This window comes from Herpailurus yagouaroundi, unplaced genomic scaffold (assembly GCF_014898765.1).
Source record: "Herpailurus yagouaroundi ecotype Mexico unplaced genomic scaffold, PumYag 190, whole genome shotgun sequence".
Classification (NCBI taxonomy): Eukaryota; Metazoa; Chordata; class Mammalia; order Carnivora; family Felidae; genus Herpailurus; species Herpailurus yagouaroundi.
This window is the reverse complement of record NW_024412421.1, coordinates 26,361,908-26,382,231: the sequence shown is the minus strand read 5'-3', so window position 1 is coordinate 26,382,231 and position 20,324 is coordinate 26,361,908. Positions and strand designations below refer to the sequence as shown.

Below are 20,324 nucleotides of genomic sequence, written 5' to 3'. Positions count from 1 at the left end.
GAAAGAGATCCCAGACCACAGTGCAAGGAGGGCGGCGGCAGGGGGAGAGGAGAGTCATTATTGATAATGTGTCAATATTTGCTTATCAACTGTAACTGTGTCGCACTAATGCAAGATGTTAATTATAAGAGAAATTGTGTTTATAAGAACGCTTTGTACTTCATGCTCAATTTTTTCTGTAAACCTAAAATTGCACTGTACAGTGTATGTGGGCAAGGTTTTCAGAGCTCTGGGGGTACCCCTGGGCCAGCTGCAGGGATCCACAGGTGAGACATTCCCAGCAGCCAAGGGGCAGACTTCTCGATGGAATCCGATGCAGTTAGTAGGATCACGTGCATTTAATGCCCTCTAAGAGTCCTATCTGCCGCTCCCAGCCTCTTCCCGACCCCCAGCCCCAATCCCCTAGTCCTGAAGTTCATGATTTAGTCCTCTGGATGGAGCAAGAGGGAAATGACTCCCTTTGGCAGGGTCCCACACAACCAGGAAAGCGGGTACTCACTCGTAGGTTCTCCCTTTCCCCATAGGAGAAATCAGAGGGAGGATGAGATCTCTCTTGGCCCTAAGCTGTGCAGCCTTGGGGAAGGTGTAAGGAAGGTCAAGCTATTCCTTCTATCCACTCCAATGGGTCCAAACTTTTATTTGTGCCCCAACAGTGTGATGGAAATTCTCCTCTGGAAACTCAAACTTCTACAAAGTTCTATCATCAGTGTTTTCCAGGGTCTCCTAGACTGGCAGCCAAGAGGGACTGGAGTGGGTTCATGGACCAATGCAGGGTCCACAGCCAAGACCTAGATCTATGTGCCTATTCGCCAATGGACAGGTGGGTGAGACTCCTCCTGGGACCCTTGGCATGTGGTGCTGGATCCAACAGCTCCCACAAAGCTCATCCACTAGAGAACAGGGATACAGCTAAACATCTCATAACTGTATAGGACAGCTCCCATGAAGAATGATCCTTTACAAAATGTCAACAGAACCAAGGCTGAGAGATGATGAAAATTTTCCAAACAGTTCTGAAAAAGAAGAACAAGAGTAGATGACTTAAACTACCTGATTTCAAGAGTTAATATAAAGCCATGGTGACTGAAATAGTGCAACTGCTGTAAAGATAGATAAACAAATCAATGGAACAGAGTGAGGAATACAGAAACAGACTTATACATATACAGTGATTTTTCCACCAAAGCACCAAGGCCATTTGATGGGGAAAGGATCTTTCAACAAATTGTACTGAAACAATAAAACATATGTATGAACCTTTACCCTTACCTCACACCATATACAAAAACTAACTCAGGCTGTATCATAGGCCAATTTCAGGAACTAAATCTATAAACATTCTAGGAGAAAACTAAGAGAAAATCTTAGTGATCCTAGGGATGAAAAAGTTAATTAAATACAACACGAAGAGAACAAAATTGTTTTAATTTAATAAATTTCACTTCAGGGGCGCCTGGGTGGCTCAGTTGGTTGACTGTCTGACTTTGGCTCAGGTCATGATCTCATGGTTCATGAGTTCAAGCCCCGCAGCAGGCTCTGTGCTGACATCTCGGAGCCTGGAGCCTGCTTCAGATTCTGTGTCTCCCTTTCTTTCTGCCCCTCCCCCACTCGCACTTTGTGTCTCTCTCAAAAATAAACATTAAAAAAATTGTTTTAAGCTTCTTAATAAATTTCACTTCTTTCATAGGTATTTTGCACTCCTAGAGAAAGGTCTCCAGTAAAACACTGTATGCATTGTCTGAAGTCCGATGCCTAGTGAGGGATGAAGGCAGCGGCTGACAGGGATGTGCCCACCATCCCAAGAACCTGAAATCCCCACCCCTGCCCCTTCATTCACAGACTGCACTCGGGCAACCTCACCCCTGTCACTAGCATCCTCCAGGGGAGCAGACGGTAGAATCCACACTTCCATTACCTGCCTCCATGCCCGCTCGGCCAGGGCTTCTGTTTGCTTCCTTTGCAGGTGTGGGTCAAGCAAGTGTCCACAGCACTCACACTCACTGTGTGTCATCGGGTGCCATCTAAGCATCACATCCTTGGCACAGGGTCACCCACCCTTGGCAGGCCCCTGGGTGCAAGAGATTTAATATCACATGGATTTCCATATGCCCTGCCTGGAACCAGCTCCATTCTGGCAAGCAACCAGATCAGGTACCTAATCTGAGTGTTGTGACCAGCCTGGCCACACACAAAACCATGTCCCAGGTAAAGACAAAGTCCACTCCAATGTGGAGATGATGAGTGTGGAGGCAGTGGCACCAGACGATGCCAAGAGAGCTTGACTTTGTCATCTGCCTCAGTCCGGGCCCTTGGCTGTGCTCCCACTTCCCTTATTCCTGACTCAGCCTGAAGTCTTCTTCCCCAGGAAGGACAGGGTCTGACAAAGTCAGAGCAGAGGACATGAAGGACAAAGTGTTACTGCACATGAGGGTTCTCATCATGGTGATAAAAATGATATTCTGGATGTGATGTGACTTCACAGTGGCCTCTGGGCCACGGTGTGTGTGCCAGTATTCATGATGATCTGTGTGCTGCTGGTCCTGAAGAACTTCTAGGGGGCCTTAGGCCAGACCCAGCTCCCCACTCATTGCTACGTGCAGTGGCAGTTGTGATAGTCATGGTCAGATTCACCGTTATCAAGATCTGACTTAAAATATATATCTGACTTCTAGAGGGACAAAGTGGACACTGGAGACTCTGCCCCTCCGGAGGAAAGACAATACATTTTGAGAAGCTATGACTAAGTGAAAATGTGTTTCAAGGGCCTGAGTCAGAAGCGTTCGCCGGAACCCTTTGGGGAGACACAGTACCAGCAATAAGAAAGTTGGAGACCATGAATAAAGACCTCTAGAGGAGACATTCCAAAACTACCCAACGAGGAGAAATCTCAAGATCTGAAACAAGTCAAACAAATGGCTGACATTACCAGAAAAACCCAGTCTTTACAAGCAACATCAGAGAACCAAAATCAAGTCACTGTCGCTGTTAACCTCTGCAAAATCCATCAGGAAAATGAAGAAAAAAAAAATCAGGGAGCTCTTAGAGATGCTCTGGACAAAAATCCTCAACTTCAAGGAAGCCTGATCAAGGAAGTCAGATCAAGCTTCCAGGTAAACATTGCAGAAGATGGGCGCAGGGCTGCTGCTGTCAGACTTCAGATGTTTTAGAAAAGCTTAAGCTCAGGGGGAATAGGACTCTCCAGTCTTCCCCCATGCCAGAAATTCAGAAAAAAAAATAGCCTAGGAATCTTCTCCAACAAGGGGCTTCATGGCTGGGGGGAGCTTGGAATCAGATGAAACAAATTCACGAGAAAACAGAGGCCACGTGGAAGATGAACCAAAGGAAAGACAATGATCGATGTGGTTTGAGCTTACACACTCACTTAAAAACTCTTGAAGAAAAAAGAAACCAGTTGCATGCTAACTACACTGAAGAATATGACCTAATCGGTGCCTTGAAAGATCACCAGAAATGTCTCTAAACCAGGAAGGCTTCACTGCAATCAGAAACAAACAAACAAACAAACAAAAACAGTTGGAAACAGAGATACCTCAGCTCCAGGGGAAACTTCCCGTCCTCTCTGAAGTGTATCAGCATAAAAATCATTTTCTCCAAATACCTGATTTAGAGAGGATGTACCTCTCAGGGATGTAGGAGAATCCTTCAAAAAGCCGATGGTGAGACCAGCCATTAATGCGAAGAGCTGGACACCTACAATATACACGCCAAAATTCTTTCAGACAAATTCGAAAGAATCGTGTGTTATTATTGAATCCTCTTTTTAAAAGAGCCCGTGACAATGAGTTGGGGGCTCTGTTGGCTGAGAGTCACCTCCATAGGTTAAGAAAAGAAAGTGCATACCTGAGGGAGGAAAAAAAAAAAAAAACACTGAGGAAGAATGTAAGATTTCCAAAAATATCCTTACGTCCCTGATGCTGCAAACAGAACAGGTGGCAGAGGGCAGAGACCACCAGGGCATCCTCGGGATGTCCAGATCCCCAAGGAAGGAGCAGCACTAAGCTGTGGTGGGTTGAGGAACCAGGGTCCCTCCAAGGATAAGAAGCCCAAGGGAAAGATCCTTCCGGCAGATCAACTCCATCTCAACAGAGCAGATCTTTCTCAAGATCTCGAGACAGCCAGGGTGTCCTGGCACTCCAGGTGTACACAGCAGATTGGGACTTCCCTTTTGATTCAACAAATCATAGGATCAGAATTCCATTGACCTAGACTCTGGTTTTCCCCTTCGTCCCTTGTCAGACTTCAGATGTTTTAGAAAAGCTTAAGCGGATAGCTCAAGGGGAATAGGACTCTCCAGTCTTCCCCCATGCCAGAAATTCAGAAAAAACATAGCCAAGAATCTTCTCCAACAAGGGGCTTCACTGGCCCCACACTTTCTCCCCATCCTCCATCAGCCACAGGAAATGTCTCTGCACCAAAGGCTGTCCACACCACCTGAAAACAGAAGTGAATCACCACCCAGTTGACCCCATGTTCCATTGATCCTACAATTACAGAACCAAACCACAGCAAAATGTTCTTATTCTCTCCACTAAAATCATTTTCTAATACTATTTAAGTTTTATTGCTATTAAGTGATTATGTAATGTCTAAAATGAAAACCACATGGGGTTCATATTCGTAGATAATGTTCTATAGTTGTAGATTATTTCAATGTGACACTAAGTTAATTGCTTCATTTTATTCTATTTGCAAACAGCATAATTACAGTTTTTGTTGTTTTTAGGAAGTCTTCTAAAATAATCCAGGAAACCAGTATTTCATTTTGCCTTTCTCTTAAAATAATTTTGATGCTTCTCTTCTGGTTTTATTGCCATTGTATAAAGTGATTACACAACATCTCAATAGGAGACCTGACAAAATTACAACATTGAGAATTGTGGATTATTTTGTTCCTGATGTGAATGTGAATCAGATTTAACCCTGAGGCCACCTGCTTCCACCCTGCTCAACCTGCACTCCTGAGGGTACTGAGAGGCAACGTTAACCTTGACTCTGAAAGGCGCTCCAGGGGATCCCTGACTGGGTTCAAAGGTCAAGCCCAGCAACTTTTCACCTAGGACCTGACCCATGCAAAATTATGAAGGCGACAATGCCTTTCCAGGACCCCGACTCTCTTCCCAGTCCTGTGTCCTGTACCACCCTGCCCCATCACAAGCATGGATTTAGGGATGGAAAGGACCTCAGAGGCCAGCAGTCAACCCCTACTCCCTCCTTCCCTGAACCGTCTCCACTTTACAACTGTACAGCAAATGGAAACAGCTTAAGACCCTAAATGAGACCATGAGGCCATGATGCTAAAAGCCCACCAATGCCTCTAAATCACACTGAGATTCAAATCCATGCTCCAGTGACCCGTGAGGTGATGCGTGTCCTGGTCCAGACATGTGCAGGCCCACGCCCCTCCTACACAGCCACTGACCATCCTTCTGTCCAACCAGCATCTCAAGCCCACTCGTGTCATTTCTTCCACCAGGAACACCTTTCCCCAGATGGGTGGGTGCTGCCTCCTTCATTTCGACACCACTCTGGTCCTGTCTTCTTGAAGGGCGCCCTTTCCTGACCCCCACAGACTAGTGGCTATGTTCATCCATTCCTCTCTATCACTTCACCCCACGTATGGCCTCATAGTGCTCATCCTTTCTGAAATCATCTTATTTCCATGTTTATTCGCATGTATTTTCTGCATCACCCTCCACCCTATAAGGACAAGTAGAACAGAGATAATCTTATTCCTGCTGAGCCCTCTCTCCTGTCTAGAGCATGAAAGGCACTCAAGGTTGCAGAAATTAAGCAAGAAATGAACAAGTGACTCCAGTGGGAAGACAGCCATGCAGCCTCAGACCTGCCCAGACGGTAATGGTGGGTCTCACATACGTGTGGTGCCTCCTTGGAGCCAAACCTGGACCCAGATGTTTCCACTGGCTGAATGTTCCCTGAAGAACGCAGGCTTTATCCTAGAAACGGCTCTTGTCTCATGTGTGGGTTTCAGGCCAAAGGCTCCACAATAATGCAGTTCATGTAGAAGGTAGAAGAAACTCAAGGTTGTAGGGAAAGAGGAAGCAATGTTACTGAAAGAGACACAGTGGGGTGGTCACTGCCTCCTGTACTGAGTGTTGAGCAGGAAGGAGCTCAGGTGCTTTTATGGTAAAAGAAAACCCACTGGACTTCAAGACCCAGATTTTCCACTGGTTTGGATAGTCCCTAGCAAGGAGCAACTTGCAAGCGCTCAACACTCAGCTTTTCCCTAGAAGTCATGGCAAATATTTGCAAAGCACAGAACTCAAGAAAGCACAGACTTTCATAGGAACTCTGTGCTATTCTCCACTTCATGCCATTCAAAACCCACATAGGGCTCCCCTCTAGTGCAAGGCTTACATGTAGAGATGGGGAGATGGAAGTTCAAACAAGCTTCAAGTTATAAAACATTAAGGGGTGGTTGTCAGCTTGTGCTCTGAAGCCCAGGGACCAGGCTCCCCTTTGTACCTTCCCAGTTGGGTATCTTTGGGCACGTCACCTAGACCTACTCCCTCAAACTCCTCACCTCTGACAGAGTTGTACAGGTTAAATGAGATGAGTTTATGGAAAACACTTAGCCCATGGTCAAATAAGTTGCTATTTTTACAATCACAAGTCTAAGTTAATGACATAACTGGCATTGCATCTGGGACATCCGTCCCCAAATCGCATTCATTTTCCATTCTCTGGAAAGCCGTTTTGCCTCTAAGTTTTACTGGCTGTCACACTGCACCAAAATGCAGTGTGAGAGCCTCTCGTGGAGGGAAATGGTCACTTACTCAGGAAGAGGTGCCCCCGGAGATTGTGAACATGCATATGCTTGGGCAGGTGTCTGCAGGGAGGACACATCTGAGCACACTCTTCCAGGGACCGAGCCAAACACCAGAGGGTGCAGGTGGGAAAGGGGCTCGGCCTTGAGCGCAGATCGCAGGAATAGTCCCTGGAGCTGGGAAAGATCAAGGGAATTCAGGGCTGGTCATTCCAGGCTCACTGTGAGTGGGTAAGAAACAGTGGAAATGCAATTGGCAAATGTAGTCCTAATTAGAACCGGGGGCAGGGGTTGGGGGATTCTTTCTGGAAGTGGCAAAAACATTTTGGAGATAACTATAGGAACAAATGTGAGAGGGTCCATAAAGTAACATCAGAAATACACTCGTGAGTGCTTCTTGGCAACAGGAGCAGCTGAAACCCAGGGAATATTCCCTCTGCCCTGCTCTGACCACTCGATCTAATTTGTGTCACCATCTGGTATCACCAGCATTTGAGTCTGAGCCTGTCTTCCAGTTCAGAGTGTGGCAAGGTCTCTGCCTCACTCCTGGCCACTGGTGACCTGCAGGCCTTTTACACAGACCACTCACTGCTCCACGTGCAAACCGGATAGGGCTGTAGTTCTCAGATAATGTTCTAGAACTATAGGTTTTTTCAGTGTGACTCTCGAAATCCAGTGTCTCCATGTTGTTCTATTTGTAGGTGTAATGACAGTATTTTGTAGCTATCAATAAAGTCCACTAAAATAATCAGAAACACAGAATTTTCTTTTTTCTTAAAATGACAGATATTTTTTTCCTCTTCTGCTTTCATTGCTAGTATATAAGTAAGAACGGTATTTTGGTTGGCTATTTCTAACAAGGCCCCATAACACAGACACTAAGTGGCAATTTTATATGAGTGGACTCACAACCAGGAGATGTGAAACACAAAGTTTATTTTAGTTGAGACAAGAGCCGAGTTACTCTAGTTATAACACTAGTATGTTTAACAAAATCAATGTTTGACTTAAGAAAAGGTAAGGCTGTGAAACATTTTATATGGCCAAGCATCCCTTCAGCATTCATCATGTGTAACTGTAATGATGGCCCCAAAGAGACCTGCCCTATGAATTCTGCCACCTTCATCCTTCATCCTCAGAATGGAGCTTTGGCCTCAATTAGCAGCCCAGAGAGGGAGCTTTGCTCCAGGAGCAACCCAGTTTCCCACACTTATGAGTCAGTGCTCTCCACTCACCCTCTACCACCACGACCCTGACTGACACCTACCAGAACCAGCCTTTCAAAGAACACGTTTCAATTTGGTACAGAAGAAATGGGAGTCATCAGAATGTGTAAGAGAAGCACTGAACTCATATTTAACCCTAAGGCCACAAGCTTTTTACCTTCTGCAAGCTAAAGTACCTGGGATGATCCTTAAGACTCAATCTTAATCTTAACTCTGAAAGGTGCCCCAGGGGGGCCCCTTCTGAATTCCCAGGACAAACCCAGTCCTCTTCAGCCAGGCCAGCCCCCAGAAGAAAATTACTCCAACAGAGACATTTTCAGGGCCTTGATCCCCCGCTCTGTTCTGTGCCCTTCACCTCCTGTCTCCATCACAAGTCTGGACTTGGGGTTAGAAAGGACCTCAAAAGGCCAGTCTGTCAACCCTTGTCCCTTCCAGACTACCAACCCTGTGACCACCTGCCACCCAGTGACAACTGGAACTGATGTCGATGGACAGTTTAGAACTCTGCCTTCCATCAGGAAGGGCTTCTTAATGTTCTGTTAATAGGTCAAGGTCAGGTTTGTTTGTTTGCTTGTTTGTTTGTTTGTTTTTCAGAGCCTCACACTGGCTATTTCCTCTGCCAAGAATACCTTTCCCCAGACAGGTGGGTGCTGCCTTCTTCATTTAATACCAGCTCTGCTCCTGACTTCTAAAGTGACTTTCCTGACCACCACACCCTAGTGACTGCGCTCACTGTGTCCCTTCTCCCTATTCATGGCCTCATAGAATCCATCCTCTCTGAAATAATTTTATTTTCGTGTTTGTTGCCCATGTAGTGTCTGCATTTCCCTCTGAATGGTAAAGGTGAATCTTATTCTCACCGAGCCCTCTCCTGTCCAGCACATAACAGGCACTCATTAAGGATCTGGGGAGCCGAGCAAGAAATGAATGGATGAATCCAGTCAGACAAGACCTGAGACCTCATACAGTTCTGGCAGCTCTGGGCAGAACCCACACGCCTGTGGTGTCTCTTTCAAGTCTTACCTAGGACCCTGTTGTTCCCACACATTCCCTAACGAACCTCAGCTTTATCTTACAGACTGCTCCACCCTCTCGCATGGGTGATGGGCCAGCCCCTTTGAGCTTGACCCTTGACGGTGAGTCATATACTCCGCATTAATGTGGGTGTGGGAATGGTTGTGAACCAGGGTTGTGGGAAAGTTGGAAGAAGTTTACAAGGAAAGAGACATGGTAAGGATGGAACTCCTAAACCAAAGTTGAGCAGCAGAGAGCACGGGTGCTGTTGTGTTAAAGGAAAAGCCACTGGATCTCAGGGACCCAGATCATTTCACTGGCCTGGACAGTTCCAAGTGAGGCGGGAAAGTGCATGCACTGATCAAGTCTTCCCTGGATGCAGGAATGAATGTTGTGGGCACACGACTCCCAAAGCACAGAGTGCCATATTGTCTCCACACCAGGTTTTTATTGATCTCACTGAAGCTCACTCTGGCTCTCCTTGAGGAAGGGGATGGCATGTAGAGGTGAGGAAACTGAGGCTCAAACTCAAGCTCCAAATCACACAACATTCAGTTGGTTGACAGCTCAAGCTCTGAAGCCAGGCTTCCTGGGGTGAGCCTCACCTCTGCACCTTGCTAGCCAGGTACTCTGGACAGGTGATTCAAGTCTGCGTGCCCTCAACCGTCCCAGCTCGAGCACGGATTAGGCTTGTTGTGCAGGTTACCGGAGAGGAATTTACGTAAAGCCCACGGCACATGTAAACCCTCCACTAAGCTGTTCCTTTTAGCATCACAAACAAAGCTGAGGACACACCTAGTATTGAATCTGGGACTTTTACCCCCAAATTCCATTCACTTTCACTCTCTGAAAAACTGTCTGCCTGTGTTTAAACTGTGCTTGCCTTGTAGATGGGTTCAAAGTGTTGGCAGTATGAGGATGTTTCCTGGAGGAAAATGGTAAGCATCGTTCACTCAGAAGAAGGAAACACGGCGACTGTGAGTAAGCATGGGCTGGAGCCAGGTGCATGCAGGCTGGAAGCACATGGGACAGCTTTCAAGGACAGAGTCAACCATTGGTGGGGACATGGTAGCAGAGAGGGGTTCAGCAGAAAACTCTGAGTGCCAGACAACAAGAACTGCACCTGGAGTGAAGGAAACCACAGCTAGAGGGGGCTTTTCAAGCTCTGTGAGAGTGGGAAAGAAATGCTTAAGAAGTCACTACCATGTGGGATCCCAGTTAGGCACCAAGGGGACACTGCTTACACACCGACAAAAGATTTTAGAGCTCACTATCAAAATAAACACTAGGGGTTATCTTAGGTAGTATTAGAAGAAACATTTCGGGGCTTCTCTGAAATAATAATATACATCTCAGTTGAGTGATTCCCTCCCCAGCTGCCCTGAGGACAGCAGGGCAAAGTCACTAATTCATGTCACCATCTGGTATCACCGGCACTTGAGTCTGAGTCTGTCTTCAAGTTCAGAGTGTGACAAGGTCTCTGGCTCACTCCAGGCCACTGGCGACCTTAGATAATATTCTAGAACTGTAGGGTTTTTTCAGTGTGACTCTCGAAATTCAGTGTTTCTAGGTCGTTCTATTTGGAGGTGTTGTAATGACAGTTTCTTTGTTCTTGTTAACAAGTCCACTGAAATAATCAGAAACACAGCAAGAATTTTGTCTTTCTTCTGAAATAATTTCGATTTCTTTCTCTTTGTTTTCTTGATTTAAGTGATTGTACAATATCTCAAATGGAGAACTAACAAGATTATAATTTTAGGGTAATTTTTAATAAATGTTCATTACACAAAATATGAGTTACATTTTTGTCATTACTATAGAATGACAACAGGAATACCTTTTCCCTCTTCTGATGTCAGTTTGGACTTTCTTGTAATTGTTTTCACTACTGTTGCTACGTAATTGTATATTTGCTCAAAATTGAAGCTCAGAAGAATTACTATTTTGAAGATAGTGCTTCATAAATGGATTTCACTTGGAAGTAAATTTGGTGAGTGCCTTGTTTCTTTGTCCTAGGCTGTGTAAGGACAGTATTTCAGAGATGGCTGTTTCTTAAGATCCCATAACGAGAGTTTATCTTGAGTTGATGCTACTTATAAAGACTGATACAGCTAACTGATAAGTAATTTTTGAAAGAAAGTGGTCTGTGAAACTTCCGTAGGCCCAGCATCACTTCCTTCAGTATCCATCATGGATTTAACTGTATTAACAGCTCTGAGGAGACCTGCCTGTGGATTCAGATGCCTTCAGCCTCCAGCCTCAAAATCCAACTCTACACGAAGATTTACCAACACAGACAGGGAGCTTTCCTTCAGAGGCCATCCAATTTCACATTTTTTTTCCTTATAGCATCCTACTCCATCCCTGCTGACCCCACTAGCCTTGACTATCATCGCTCAGAACCGGTCTCTCAGGGTGCACACTTCAGTGACTGAGAATTTGGTAAAGTGGAGTCCCTGGGGTGCCTAAGAGGGAATCTGTACTCGGATTTAACCAGTGGCCACAGGGTGCTTCACCCTCCTAAGGCTAACACTTCAACCCAGTGTTCTTCTACCAGGACTAGCCCAAGGCCAAAGTATGATGGTGAAAACACTTTTCAGGACCCCTAATTCCCTTCTCTGTTCTAATGTCCTTCTCCCTCCCCATCTCAAGGCCTATCTTGGGAATGGAAGGGACCTCAGCAGAGCTGTCGACCCTCCCCTGCTCCGAGATTATCACCTCCATCCTCAGCCCCGGCCTGGCCAACCTGGTGACAGGTGGAGGTGACATGGACAAATAGTTTAGAGCTCTGTCTTCCACCAGGACAGAACAAGAGCATGTGACCCGAGAGGCACTGGCCCCTGTTGAGGACCAGCCCACCACAACTGGACCTTGGGAAGCCCTACTTCTTCCGGGATCATTTTCCTCTCACTACCGCAGGGCTGCTAGGACACTTACACAAGGCTGTGGGTATGCAGCTGCCCTTTGACCCTTGGAGTATTGCTGGTGCAGAGGTCATAGCAAGTCACAGGCAGAAATAACCATCTACACATGAGCTGGGCTACAGCAAGTCACTGGCCTGATGACCCCGAGGTCCTCAAGAATGGTTGATCTTAATGAGGTGGGTGGTCCAGGAGTAAATGTATTCTGTTGCTCAACTTAACAAAATACAGAGGACTTCCCAGTCTGGGGAATGGGATGGGCATAAAGGATGCACTTCTCTGCCCTTGGCCACAGATGAATGAGACTATTATTAAAAAATTTCCAAAGTGGCTCTTACTTAGTTAGTTTCTGAAGACAAATTACCCAGTGGTCATTTGGAGGGAAATAGTAGCCCAAAGAAAGCACCCTCCTTCCACAGCCAAATAAGCAGTGTGAGCTTTTAGCTACATGACATTTTTCTTGATCATATGACTTTGGGTTTTCTTTGATCATATTGAATTATGAATACTTTGGAGATTGGCAGATTTGTCCCCAACTAAAGCAAGTATATTGGGGCTTCATCAGTTAATGCTCTAGAACCGCCTCTGCCTGGAGGTTACCCAATACATCCTGAACCTAAACATACTGTCCACGTAGGCTGGGCCTAAGGCTCTGACCACCAGCATGACCCAAGATGAGACGTGGCCCCTGGACACATCACTGAGTATTGATTTACTCGAAGTGTTCTTCGATATCAAATGTGCCTGAGGGATCTAATGATGTCCAAGGCAAGCCCAACATGGATCCAGGCAAATCGCCTCTCAGCAAAGATCTGTTTGTCAGCACACCATACTGGGCACCAAGTCCACCAATCTCTTTGGTATCTTGTTTCCAATTATCTATCTCTTTAGAACTTGAGTTTTCATTCCTCTTGATGTTATGAATTTTGTTTACGAGTTTTGATTATAATGCTGGATCCAACCTAAGGATGTTTTAGAATTGGATCTGGGAAGGAAAGGCATGTAGCAAATGAATATACATCCCATAATAAATTGAAAGCATAATTTCCTAAAAAACATAATTTTGCTAAAAAACAAAAAACTTTTTTTTCTGTTAAATAATTGCATTAACCAAGGCGCCTTAAAACAAAATAATGGAATCTGAGTTTCAGCCGATAGGAGCATTTTCTTTAATAACACTTTGTATTTCCTCAGTGGACTGAGAGATAATTAAGGAAAACAAAATTAGAACAGAAGAAAGATTCTAGAATTGAGGTCTGATTATTTGGTTAGACTATTCATTTATATTTCTTCATTTAGCATACCTAATTTATACAATTGATAGACTATTTGGGACATTGCAGGTTTCGGAAAGGCAACTAGTCTTTTTTTTAAGTTTATTTATTTTGAGAGAGAGAGAGAGAGAGAGAGAGAGAGCGAGTGTTGGGGAGGAGCAGAGAGAGAGGAAGAGACAGAGAATCCCAAGCAGGCTCCACAATGCACCACAGAACCTGATATGGGGCTCAAACTCACAACCATGAGATCATGATTTGAGCCGAAACTAAGAGATGCTTAACTGACCGAGGCACCCAGGCGCTCCATCAACAGGTCTTTTTCTTAGACAAAATAACAGAATATAAAAATAATAATAACAGAAGAATATTATCAGAACACATAATAAGTACATGAGTATATTATAAATCATTTATTCTATAAATAGAAGTGAATGTTTATTTATTCATATTCATGTATAGTATATGTTACGAGGAATATGAAGAAAGAGCTACACTAGATAATTAGCAATAAAAAATGAAGTATGTGCTATGATGAGTCCAAGATTAGAGGTAAGAAGATGTGCTATGACATAAAATTGGTGTTAAGGAAATCTTAAGATCTGAATACATTATGAAATTTCTGGCTACTTCTGTCAGGTTCCCAGGGTCTCACACTGTCTTCCATGTCATTAGGATCCCAGCGGTGACCGCTTAACCAATGTATTCACAGAGAACTACCACTGGTTCCTTATGACTATATGCATGTGAAATAGTTCTGAAAAGGACCCTAGGATTGAATGAGAAGAAATACACTTTGTATGTACCCACTTCCATCATATTTAATAAAATTTACATTCTTGGGAATTTCACTTTTTATTTTGAACTTTTTCTTTAAGTTCATTATTTTGAGAGAGAGAGAAAGAGTGAGTCGGGGAGGGGTAGAGAGAGAGGGAGAGAGAATCCCAAGTAGGCTCCACACGGTCAGTGGTTGGGGCTCAAATCCATGAACCATGAGATCATGATCTAAGCCAAAGTCGGACGGACGCTTAACCAATTGAGCCACCCAGGGTGCCCCTATTTTGAACTTCTTAAATTGAATACTGGAAATAAAATATGACTGATACTAAAACTTACTTTCATTTCTTCTTGTAGCACCCAGACAGCAAGGAGCCTCAGATTTTACAACAGCAGGATTCAGTGATAATGTTGAATTTTATCAAGTCTAGGAGCCAAGAGAAAAATGGCATGAATATCTTAGAATGCCAGAATGATGTGAAAGCATCTAAAATAAAAGGGTAACTTTAAATGATACATTAATAACTACAATTTAAGTCATAGGATAATTAACAAAAATATTAAACATCAATTATAATTGAGTGTTCTAATAGTAAACATATTATAAATTCCAACTGTTAACAATTTTATATCATCTGGGTTCATTATTGATACTGGGTTATGCAATAATTATTAATAGAATAACTATATTTTATCAATATAATAATTATGTTATTAAGTATTCAAATATTGATTAATAGAAACTTAATTTTGAATATAATTATTACCAATATTACTGATTGATAAAATATTATGTTTTCATAATTTTTTAGGGCAATACTTTTCTAAGTTTATCATTAATACTTATACAGAGTCATATGCAATATCTCTTGGCAAATAAAGTAACATTCCTTATACTGATGTTATTTTCTGTTTGACTGAAGAAAGAAAGTGAATCATTGGAGATGAATGGATGCTTTTGCGTTACTTTTTAATGTTCTTTCATTTTCAACATAATCAGATCTTATTATTCATGCCATGCTTTTGAAATTTCCAATATTTGTTTTATTTCTTCATTTGAAAATTTGTTGAAGTTCATCCACACAATTAAATGCATACTTTAAAATACCTTTTTTCTGGTCAAAGATATGTTACATAATTATTCAAATTACAGTGAATCAGACAATTTTAATCTAAAACGTGTGGTCTGTCAATACAATATGTTGACAAGCATTAATAGCACAGACCTTAAGTTTCACAATAGTGTGTGACTTTTTCATTTACATGTTCATTTGAAGCAATTTTTCAATGCGAATTGTTTTTGAAGTTTCCTCTGCACATTCACTTACTCGGGTGGTAAACATTTCATGACCCTTTCCATTATACTGTCTTTTTATAAGTTAATTCTCTTTTTTATAACAGTTTTATTGAGATATAATTCATTCACCAGAAAAACTCATATCCTTTGACGGTGTGCAATCTGCTGGTTGTTAGTATATTGGAAGAGTTATGCAACTATCAACATTAGCTAATTTTAGAAAATCTTCATAATCTTTAAAGAGAAACCCCCTATCAGTCAGCACTCAGTGACATTCTCCCTCCTCCCTTAATAGTTAGTAGAAACTACTAATCTACTTTCTGTGTCTATGGATTTGTCTATTCTAGACATTTCAATATGAATGGAATCAAACAATAGTGGCCTTCCATGTCTGGCTTCTTTGACTCGGCATAATGTTTGCAAGGTTCACCCATGTTAATAGCATGTATTTCATTAACTTACATATCTGAATAATATTGCATTATAAAATACACCACATTTTACTTATTCATTCACGAGTTAAAGGACATCTCATACGCTAACATTCAGTAATTGCCAACATCTTTCCTCGTCATTCTTCTTAAGTAAAGAGTTTGAGAATACAATCTGGGAAAAAGAAAGGTGTGCCCTCCTGGAGGAAGAAAAAAAGTCCTCAGATTCCCCCCCAAATGGGTAAGACTTCTTTTATAAAGACGCACTTTAAACCCATGAGGAAATTTGTCTCCAAGAGAGTCGGTTCAATGTGCCCAGTGAGAATGACTCAGTAGTCAACTTGGCACCCAACATTTATCCAAGGACTATGTGTGCACACATACATACGCCCACATGTACATATTGGATCCACTGTACAGAGCGCCATTTTATTCTCTTAATTCATGAATGGCTTAAACATTTTCGGAGGAACAGCTAAATTTTTTTTTTTCTGAATTGAAGTACTTTTTCAGTACTGTGAATGTTTTATGCAAAATGCTTTCCATAATAGAAATTTCTGTTTTGTATCAGTTCCATTAGCTCTTTGGAATATTCTAGATGTGCTGTAGGACAGGCACCGTGGTGCTCAAATGGGGGTCACTGTACCACCTCTTCTACTTCCTCACCCTCTCCAAGATGGCATCTGGCAGTGAGGGAAGCCCTAAGCCCCGTGGGACTGTCCTTTAAGCATTTTCTGGGACTGATATGGCTGATGTGAGGATGGCAGGGGGTGGCAATAGATGGAAGTAAGTTGGAGAGAGGGGAGGGTAGACAGGGGTCAGACATCTGGAGAGAATGGAAAGGAGGTTGTCCTCAAGGGAACGCCCTAGGGCACCCTGGCTGCCTGAGTACTGGCCCTTCCCTTTGCAGGAGGTCTAGACTGCCACCAGTCCAAGCTCTCCCCCTCCCCCAGTCGGACTCCTCATGGCTCCATTATTTTCTGACAATGCTTTTCTTTTCCTTCTGTCTAGCCCGGACCCCTATTTGAGAGCAGACACCACAATGGATCCAGCAGCTGGGCTGCATTTCTCCAGCTCACCTCCTGCCCCACCTCTCAAAGCAATGTATGAGAAAGAGTAAAGCCACACCTGATAGCCAGGACTGGGCCTGGTACCCTCAGTTATATCTTGGTGTCCTTCTGCAGAACATAAATGTTTTTACAGACTATGAACATCAGACACATCCACTCTGTGGCCATGATGGATCAAGACACAAACAAGATCACTTTATGATCCTGTTTAAACACAGATAAAATTGCAACATTGTCTAAGCCACAAAATGCCACTGCTCTCTCTCCTGACCAACATCAGTGAGTGACTGCTGCTCCTTCACAATTATGGCACCAGCCTTGCTCAAGCTTCCCTCCTTACAGATGATTTATTAAAATACCAATCATAGAATCACCCCGTTTCAAGGCAGCACAAAATCCAGAGAAAAAGTCTTTTTCCATGAACTCACCCCAAAATCACTGGGCATAAGTGGAAATCCTATAAGGTCCTTCTGCAAAGGCAACAGCAGCCAAACCATGGAGGACTGGGGAATGGGGGGGATCAGCAAGGAACAAGCAGGACGAGGAGCAGGGTTTGACGGTGGCCCCTGGAAAGAGTCAGAACAATCCCTTCAGCCACTGCAAACTGGAGTAAGGCTGTCAGGAAAATGCTAGGAAGGTGCCCTTCCTCTCTCCTCCCCCTCCTGTGGGGGCTGGGCCATGCAGGCTCCTTGTAACCTCATTAGGGAAGCAGGGTTGGATTCCATTCCCCCTATCCACCTGTTTTCTTTGACCATGGTATCCATACAAGTGGATCTTCCTTCTTACCTGGCACCCCACTCAGGGCTGAGACCCTCCAGGCTACAGCTGCTGTGAAATGAGAGCAGATGAGGGAGTAAAATGAGCATTAGAGAAATTAAATGAAACAGGGTGCTACAACAAATCTGTAGTCAAGTAACAATTGCATGCATGGTGTGCTTGTGAACATCAATGACCTAAGAATTACATGCATATATGTTTTCACTCATGTGTGGAATCTGAGAAACTGAAAAGAAGACCATGGGGGAAGGGAAGGGGAAAAAGTAGTTTCAAACAGAGAGGGAGGCAAATCATAAGAGACTCTTAAATACAGAGAACTGAGGGTTCGTGGGGGGTGGGGGAGGGGAAAGACAAAAATGGGTGATGGGCATTGAGGGAGGCACTTGTTGGGATGAGCACCCGGTGTCGTATGCAAGAGATGAATCATGGGAATCTACTCCTGAAGCCAAGAGCACACTGTATACCCTGTATGTTAGGTAACTTGACAAATTATATTTAAAAAATAATAATTATGTGCACATAAGAAATAAAAATGTGAGGTGTCAGACAGTGTGCCATTAGTTCACCCTGGTGGGGCTTGGTGATTTGACTTAAATGTAAACCAGTGCCACCAGTGAAAGAGGTTGTGGTTCTAGAAAAGTGCAATACACAACCTCTGTGATTACATGTGCAACCCTAGGAAAGACAGCATTTGTTTCTCACACACTCATGCAGTCAGGAGAAAAGCTTGTCTTGACATCCCCTTGTCCCATCTGCTACCAGGGTAGGACAACCTCACCTCTCTGACAAAGCCCAAGTCTTTGCTATCTCAGTCAACTCTCCGAATCAAAGTCCCCCTGATATCGGCCCTGAAACTGTGGCTTTCTATCCATTTTTTTTCTTTTTTGTTTTAATAATTATTTATTTTTGACACAGAGAGAGAGAGAGTGTGTGAGCAGGGGATGGTCAGAGGGAGAGGGAGACACAGAATCCAAAACAGGCTTCAGGCTCTGAGCTGTCAGCACAGAGCCCAAAGCAGGGCTCGAACTCATGAACTGCGAGATCATGACCTGAGCCAAAGTTGGACACTTAACCAACTGAGCCACCCACGTGCCCCCGTCTCCACTTTTGAATAAACAGATAGGGTAACTGGATAACTAAATCCAGGAAGTCTTTGTTTTACCCCTTTGTGTCCTTCCTTCCTACAGTACAAATAAACCTCTTTCCCAAGATGAAGGAAACACTCATTTCATGTAGGCAACATTCTGAGTCTTACTTAACAGAGACATTCCTTAGTTTCTGTGTGTCACGTGACCACCTGTGCACAAAACTTCACATGATCTTCAACAGAATGGATCCTGTCCTACTAGCACTCTTAGGTTTCACACCTGAGATAAGAACAAGTCTGTTGGGACTTTTTGTTTAGAAAATGGATCTCATGCCCTTCTAAATTCCATGAAAACTTCCTGCAGTTAAAAGAAGGGGGCAGGCACTATAACAAATGGGTTTCTGGGAATATTCAGATAATTATTTAAAAATGAAGAGTTGAGCATCTGGGTGGCTCAGTCAGTTAAGCATCCTGCTCTTGGTTTTGGCTCAGGTCATGATCTCACAGTGGTGAGCTTGGGCCCTGTGTCAGGCTCTGCGCTGAGAGTGCAGAGGCTGCTTGGGATTTCTCTCTCCTTTCTCTCTGCCCCTCCCTGGCTTGCTCTCGCTCACTTTCTCAAAAAATAAACATTAAAAGATTAAAATAAGTAAATAAAAAGGAACACTTAACCCTATCACAGAGCTTAAGATACAACAACGAAATCTGTATATCGACTTTAGTCTCAATTATGTCATGGTAATAAATGACCTCAAAACACTAGTGGCTTACCTCAACAAAAGTCTATCTCTCATCCTTCTGGGATTCAGGTTAATGGGATCATCATTATCTAGGACAGGCTCATAGTAGTGATAAAAGAGGAATGGCCCAAAACGATGGGAGGATTCTGCTCAGAGATGGTATAGACTGCTTCATTAGGCTGCTCATAGCTCACTGGCTGAAAGAAATCACAGGGCAAAGACTAAAATCAATTTGTGAAGTATAGTCCCCTCAGAAGATATGACCTGACTGGGCTGGTGCCATGAGGGTGGATGTGAAATAAGTGGCCTTTCTTCAATATATGGTGGTTCATTTAGTTGGTCAAGATTAGCTTCCATCCCTAAAGTATACAAAATTATCTTACCTTTCTCCACCAGACACAATATGAAGTATTTTCCAAGCCAAAACCTCCACTGACACTCAAAGCAACTAGAAGATCCCAATATAGCTCCTTCATCAAGATACCAAAGAACAGGGGCGCCTGGGTGGCTCAGTCGGTTAAGCGTCCGACTTCAGCTCAGGTCATGATCTCATGGCCCATGAGTTCGAGCCCCATGTCGGGCTCTGTACTGACAGCTCAGAGCCTGGAGCCTGCTTCAGATTCTGTGTCTCCCTCTCTCTCTGACCCTCCCCCATTCATGCTCTGTCTCTGTCTCAAAAATAAATAAACATTTTTAAAAAATTTTAAAAAAAGATATCAAAGAACAGGGGCACCTGGGTGGTTCAGTCAGTTAAGGATCCAACTCAGGTCATGACAACACTGATCATGGGTTCAAGCCCCGCGCCGACTCCATGCTGATGGTGCAGAGCCTGCTTGGGATTCTCTATCTCTCAAAATAAACAAATAAACTTAAAAAAAAAAAAAAAGGCATCAAAGAACAAAAGCCCATGC

The 20,324-nt window shown here is 43.6% G+C and overlaps 2 long non-coding RNA genes across 2 annotated transcripts; one reads left to right on the top strand and one right to left on the bottom strand.

Annotated features, from left to right (window-relative positions):
- Positions 1-1,591: 1,591 nt before the first annotated feature.
- LOC121009813 (uncharacterized) lies at positions 1,592-19,948 on the bottom strand. Its single transcript, XR_005780835.1, has 5 exons — positions 19,445-19,948; positions 17,599-17,640; positions 17,241-17,378; positions 14,354-14,441; positions 1,592-6,982 (listed from the first exon to the last, which is right to left on the bottom strand). It is a non-coding gene; the product is annotated as an uncharacterized LOC121009813 (long non-coding RNA).
- LOC121009814 (uncharacterized) lies at positions 11,027-17,230 on the top strand. The gene is made up of 3 exons (XR_005780836.1): positions 11,027-11,994; positions 14,379-14,514; positions 16,754-17,230. It is a non-coding gene; the product is annotated as an uncharacterized LOC121009814 (long non-coding RNA).
- Positions 19,949-20,324: the final 376 nt, after the last annotated feature.